Here is a 6,863-nt window from a genome sequence, read left to right as displayed (position 1 = left end):
TGTGTCAGAGTCCCCCCTCTGCCAGAATGCCCTTCTGTTCAAATGCTCTCTCCTTCATGTGAGTTCAGAACCACCAGACCTACAGTTATTTTGTGGTGTGCAAGGCTTTGACTCTGTGTATTATGTTGCATAAGATAACTCGCCCCCAAAACATAGTGGCTTAAACCAGCACACATTTATTATCTCACAGTTTGCTTGGGTCAGGAATCTGGACACAGCTTAAGTGGCTTTTCTTTCAGGCTTCTTCATTCCAGGCTGTAATGAAGAAGTCAGCCAGGGTTAGCGTCACATCTGAAGGTTTGACGGGGGCAATATCCACTTCTAAGCTCACGTGGTTGTTGGCAGAATCCAGTTCCTCCAGAGCTGCTGACTGGGGGCTTCTGTTCCTAGCTGGCTGTTGGCCAGAAGCCACTGTCAAGTCTTTGCCTTGTAGACTTCTCCAGCAGGGTAGCTTGTTTCCAAAGTATGCAAGCCAAGATGGTCAAGGAGCAAGGAGGAGAGTCTGCCAGCAAGATGCATGTCCCAACCTTGTGTAATCTAATCACAAAAATAGGCTACTATTTTTTTATTATTTACTATGCTGGGGTCTATGTTAAACACCTTACACGAATTAATTAGCTCTTATAATTCTCACAACCATGTGGCATAGATATTATTATCTTTATTGTTCAGAAAATGCTAACTTCAGAGGGATTAAATAACTGGCCCAAGGTCAAATAGTAAATGGTAGCACCAGGACTCAAAGTCAGGTCTGCCAAACTTCAAAGCCCATGCCTCTACCCACCACCATCATTGAGTTGCCATTTTACCGGAACACTCAAATGCCTCTACCTGCCCCCTTCTTTCTGGTTCCAGAGTCACCCCTTTGAGTCCAGACCTCCCACTCTGCTGCCAATGGTGGCCTTTTAGTGTGCCTTCCTGTTCCAGGGCTCTCCTGTCTCATGCTAATGTATGCCCTCTTTCTCTGTAGTACCCTATTTATCCTGTCAAGCTCTAACTTGGAAAATTATCACTCTCTCCCTCTTTCTTATCACAGACTCATAGAATGTTAGAGCTGGAATTATCACATTTATGTTGCCAAGCTCTAATTCAAAAAGTGGCTCACTGTCTCCTTCTTTCCTATCAAAGAATCAAAAATGTTGGAGCTGGAAGAGATTTTGCCTTTCTATTTTGCACAACTTCCTTTTGAAGACAATTTTTCCTAAATGATTGGGTGGGGAGTGGTGAGAGGGGAGACTGAGCTGGATTTCCACATCCCAAGCTCGTAATAAAATCCCAGCAGCTCAGGGGGTGTCAGAAGGTGCAGGCTGGACGGATAATGGGAGAACCGGGGTGATCTGGAACTGTTTGAGGGAGAACAGTCCCTGAGCAGAATTCCCTCCACACACTTGGGGTGGCTTGTTTGATCCCATTTTCTTTTGGGATCACGGCTGAGCAGGGGATCTAGGGGACCATTTAACATATGCAGGGGGTGACAGAAGGGAAGCAGCCTTGGCTCCCATCAGCTGGGCAGATGGTGGCACCACCCCTGGTGACAGGAAGACCCTGGGAGAGGAGAGGAGGGCAGTTCTGAATGTGCAGCATTTGAGGGCGGTGGGTCTTAGACTGGGAACAGAGGCCGTTAGATGAAGCAAGATGAAAAAAAATGGGTTGTTGAAGCTGGGTGATGAGCCTAAAGGGGCTCTTTGTACTACTCACTCCATTTTTGTGCATACTTCAAATTTCTATGATGATAAACGTGTGAATAGGCAAAAGGAAGAAGAGCACAGACGAATTTTTGCAGCGAACTTGGCTGTGAAAGGAAGGAGTGAGACCAGGCAATGAATATCAGAACTACAGGGACATTAAAGGGAGTTGTTTAAAAGATGAGTGAGAGAGAGACTTGAGCATGTTTACTGGCTGAGGGAAAGTACCAGCAAAGAGGGTGTATCAGCTGCCATTGTCACAAAATTGCTGCATAACAAACCACCCCTGCGATGGCTTATAATCATTTGCAGTCACATATCTGTGGGTCAGGCAGCTTCTGGCAGGCGGGTCTGTGCTGGGCTCAGCTGGGACGGCTTCGCTTTGCCCCTCACGCCCCTCTTCTCCCTGGGACAGGCTCATGCACAGAGCCTGTGGCAATGGCAGAGCAGAGAGTGACACACAAGCTTTCTCGAGGCCTGAGCTAGGAACCAACCTACACCAAGGCAAGTCATGCAGATGGGCTCAGGGTCCACGGTGGGAAATATCTCCAGCCCCTTTGTGGGAGGAACAAAGTCACAGGGGCCGAGGGCAGCTAGCAAATGCAACTTACCAGCTAGAACAGGCATACCATAATTCTGTCCATGAGAGCCTTTGAGCCTGACCTTTGTGACCCACAGTCTTATCCTCTCCAGGCTGAAGCTATTGGGGCCTGGGTTAGAGCTTGAACCTCAGTTGGGCCACAGATGCTCTTTCAGGGGCCATTAGCCACTGGAAGTTAAGGGACCCGATGATGTAAGGTTTGGGCTGCTTGAGTGGAGCCAAAGCCCTTGGAAAGCCACAGGCGGTGCAGGGCAGAAACTCAGTTGTACAGAAGCTGATCTGCATAGAAAAGAGCAGCGAGACCTGAGACTGTGAGGATTTGAAACCTGGGAGGGCAGGGGATGGGGGAGACAGAGGGGAAGGAGAGGGAAGGGGAGGGAAGGGAGAGGAGAGAGAGAGCGAGCAGCACACGCACAAAGGACATGAACGGAGAGCAAAGGCGGAGCGAGGGTACAGAGGAAAGCAGATCGACATGTGACAGACTGAAAAACAGACCATCTGCAGACAACTCCCCAATCCTGAGGCCTTTGCAGTCAGTTCAGTGGGATCCCTTTGCATCCTTACAACAAAATCCCTTTTCATTAGATTAGTTTGAGTGCAATTATGTTTCTTGCAATGAAAGATTCCTTGATGAAGACATTCACATAAAATCTTTAAAATTTCACACAATGGGTTCATGGTTATGTTCATTCAACTAACAAATAATAATGTTAGCCCGTGTGCATACATGTTATCTTGCTACTAAGGATTCAAAAAGAGTATCTCCCAGTCCCTGCCTTTATACAGATTAAGTCAAGATCAGGGAAATAAGACATTATGTCCCTGAATAGTTAAAAATAGCCCAACACATTCTAGGACTGTCTATTCAGTACTACAGAAAGAAAGGGCCAAAAAAGTTCAAAGTCAGAAAAGGTGGGTCGGGGCTGCAGGCATCAGGTGAGGCTTATCTAGAGGAAGTAGGATTTGAACTGGGCTTGAGCCCATGGTCCCCATTTCCCACCTAAGTACTGTTACCTGAATTCCAAGAAAACAGCGAACAGAAATAAACATGCTTTGCAGATACCAGTCTTGCAAGCTTAAACCTACAATGTCTCAGATATTTTAGGGAGATGATGCTGGCAGCCACATGCAGGGAAACCTGTTGAGAGGCTGTTACAAGTGTCAAAGCCCAGAGCAAAGAAAAGGCTGACAGAGGGTGAGAGGGAGGAGAGTGGACAGGACAGGTGCAGAAGCCAGCTAGGGAAGGGCAGAGGTAGGAACAGGTAATCCTGTCAATGGTTTTTACTCTGAATCAAGGACTTAATTCTCTGCTGTGGGTGAGGCCAGACAATAGCATTTTCAAAAGCTCCCAGGTGCCTCTCATATGCAACCAGGGTTGAGAACCACTGTTGTAAGTTTCATGGCTGGATACAGAATTATGCCACTGTTGACAGGACAAGGGCAGAAGGAGGTGTGGCCAGAGGTGGTGAGATTGTTTGACTTATAAATAATGCTGCATTTGAGATGACTGCTTGACGATCAAGTAAAGAAAAAAAAACCCACTTGTCATTTAGAAATGTGGGACACTGGGAAAACACTGGGGAGAAAATTGCAGAGAGGAAAGAGGTGGCACCATGGATCAGTGTGTGGGAAAGAAAAAAGGTCAACATTCATTGAGTGTAGGGTATGACTTGGGTGCCATTAGCTGCCTTGCACGAAGAGCTGTTAGGAAAACTGCAGGCTGGTGGTAAATGTTTCTAGCACAAGGGGTGGCACAAAATATTAGGTTGGTGCAAAAGTAATTGTGGTTTTAGCATTGTTGACATTTGCCATTTGATACTGAAATACATTCTTAAATGTGGTTATGTTATACATCATTTTAATGCACATTTCTCACTTTATTTTTTTTTTTGCTAATGACTTATTACTTGCTGTTTATTTTATATTTATTTTAGAGTATGGAAAGGATGTTAGAAAAAAAGCAAATTTGAACGATTTTCTTATTTGTGTTCAAAATTGGTCATAAAGCAGCGGAGACAACTTGCACAATGCCAACAACACATTTGGCCCCGGAACTGCTAACGAACATACAGTGAGTGTAGTGGTGGTTCAAGAAGTTTTGCAGGCCGGGCACAGTGGCTCACACCTGTAATCCTAGCACTCTGAGAGGCCGAGGTGGGAGGATCACTCGAGGTCAGGAGTTCGAGACCAGCCTGAGCAAGAGCGAGACCCCCCCCCCCCCCCGTCTCTACTAAGAAACAGAAAGAAATTAACCAGACAACTAAAAATATATAGAAAAAATTAGCTGGGCATGGTAGTACATGCCTGTAGTCCCAGCTACTCGGGAGGCTGGGGCAGGAGGATTGTTTGAGCCCAGGAGTTTGAGGTTGTTGTGAGCTAGGCTGATGCCACAGCACTCTAGCCTGAGCAACAGAGTGAGACTCTGTCTCAAAAAAAAAAAAAAAAGGAAGTTTTGCAAAGGAGACAAGAGCCTTGAAGATGACGAGTGCAGTGGCTGGCCATCAGAAGTTGACAAAGACCAATTGAGAGCAATCATAGAAGCTGATCTTCTTACAAAACTACACGAGAAGTTGCTGAAGAACTCAGGGTCTACCATTCTACAGTTCGGCATTTGAAACAAATTGTAAAGGTGAGAAACCTCCATAAGTGGTTGCCTCATGAGCTGACCGAAAATCAAAAAATGGTCATTTTGAAGTGTTGTCTTCTCTTCCTGTATGCAACAACGGACCATTTCTTGATCGGATTGTGAATGACGTTGCAACAAAAAGTGGATTTTATATGACAACAAGCTCAGTGGTTGGACTGAGGAGAAGCTCCAAAGCACTTCTCAAAGCCAAATTTGCACCAAAAAAAGGTCATGGTCACTGTTTGGTGGTCTGCTGCTGGTCTGATCCACTACAGCTTTCAGAATCCCGGCAAAACCATTACATCTGAGAAGTCTGCTCCGCAAATCAATGAGATGCACCAAAAACTACAACACCTAGAGCCAGCACTGGTCAACAGAAAGGGCCCCATTCTTCACAACAATGCCCGACTGCACGTTGTACAACCAACTCTTCAAAAGTTGAATAAATTGGGCTACGACCTTTTGCCTCATTCACCATGCTCACCTGACTTCTTGCCAACCAACTACCAGTTCTACAAGCATCTCAGCAACTTTTTGCAAAGAAAATGCTTTTCACAACCAGCAGGATGCAGAAAATGCTTTCCAAGAGGTCGTTGAATCCCAAAGCACAGATTTTTATGCTACAGGGATAAATTTATTTCTCATTGGCAAAAATGTGTTGATTGTAATGGTTCCTATTTTGATTAATGAAGATGTGTCTGAGGCTAGTTATGATTTAAAATTCACAAGAAGGCAGGAGAGAAGCCAGGGGTGTGCTGCACTGCACCAGGGCAGGAGGCCAAGAGAAAGGTGGCGCTCAGAGATTCACCACCCTGGCCCTGTTCATGGGGCAGGGGGAGGAGAAAACCAGAACCAGCACAAGGCAAACCATTTCAGACTTCCAGAGTTGTAGGGGGGGATGTGTGTGGACTTCTCCCTTGGAGACAGGCAGCAGCAGCAAATGAGGAAAGCAACAGGTGGACCCGCATCACAGACGCCCTCTCACAGTCCTGTTCTTTTAAGACCGGATGAGACAGGTCTTTTCACCATCTTTCCCACTTTCAAGATGAGGAGGCTGAGGATCAGGAGTGGGTATAAAGTTGACCGTTCCAGTTCAGGACAGTAACCCCTGGCTTATTGTTTTCAAAGCTGCACTTCTGTGCAGGGACCTGTTCATCAGATTGAGATGGGACTTAATGATTTGGAATGATGGAGGGTGTGAAAAATAAGTACCTGGTGAACATCAGACAATCCATCCCGCCACTGTTACCCAAGGACATTCTTCAGGCACGGGGTCCTCATAAACCAAGCTACCAGTATTCATTCAGGCCTCTCAACAGTGCTTCTCAAATTTTAATATACACAGAATCACCTGGAGATCTCGCTGATTGAATTAGGTCTGAGACTCGATTTCTAATGATGCTGATGGTCCACAGACTGCTTTGAGCAGCAAGGCCCCAGGGCAGTGGTTCCCAAACTTTTCTGCACATTTTAATCACCTGGGGAATTTCTAAAACTACTATGCTTGTTTTCCACCCCCAGAAATTATGGTTTAATTGGCTCAGGTATGCTGTGGGCTTTGGAATTCTGAAAAGATCTCCACGTGATACTAGCTAGCAGACAAGTTGAGGAACCACTGTCTGGGGCTTCCTGCGGAAGCGAATCCACACGGAGCGCAAACCGATAATGTGGCAAGAACAGGCCAGCTTAAATTACGTAAGGCTAATGCTTTCTAGAGGGTGGTAGCTGATGGGAAACAAGTCACACCTAAGCAGTGCCTCGAGGTTTGCGTTGCCTGCCTGCGGAGTGCAAGCACCATTAGGTGGGGACCCAGCTGGCCCCGCCTCTCAGAGCAGGCGGGGCGCGGGGCGCGGGCCGCCGCGGAGGCTTCAGGCGCATGCGCGGCCACGGCGCCGGCGTAGGACGAGGCGGCGCTCCAGGCCCTGCTCCCCGGGCCGCGCGCGCGCAGGGT

The sequence above is a fragment of the Eulemur rufifrons genome, chromosome 4, assembly GCF_041146395.1.
Source record: "Eulemur rufifrons isolate Redbay chromosome 4, OSU_ERuf_1, whole genome shotgun sequence".
Lineage (NCBI taxonomy): Eukaryota > Metazoa > Chordata > Mammalia > Primates > Lemuridae > Eulemur > Eulemur rufifrons.
Note: the sequence above shows the minus strand (reverse complement) of the source record.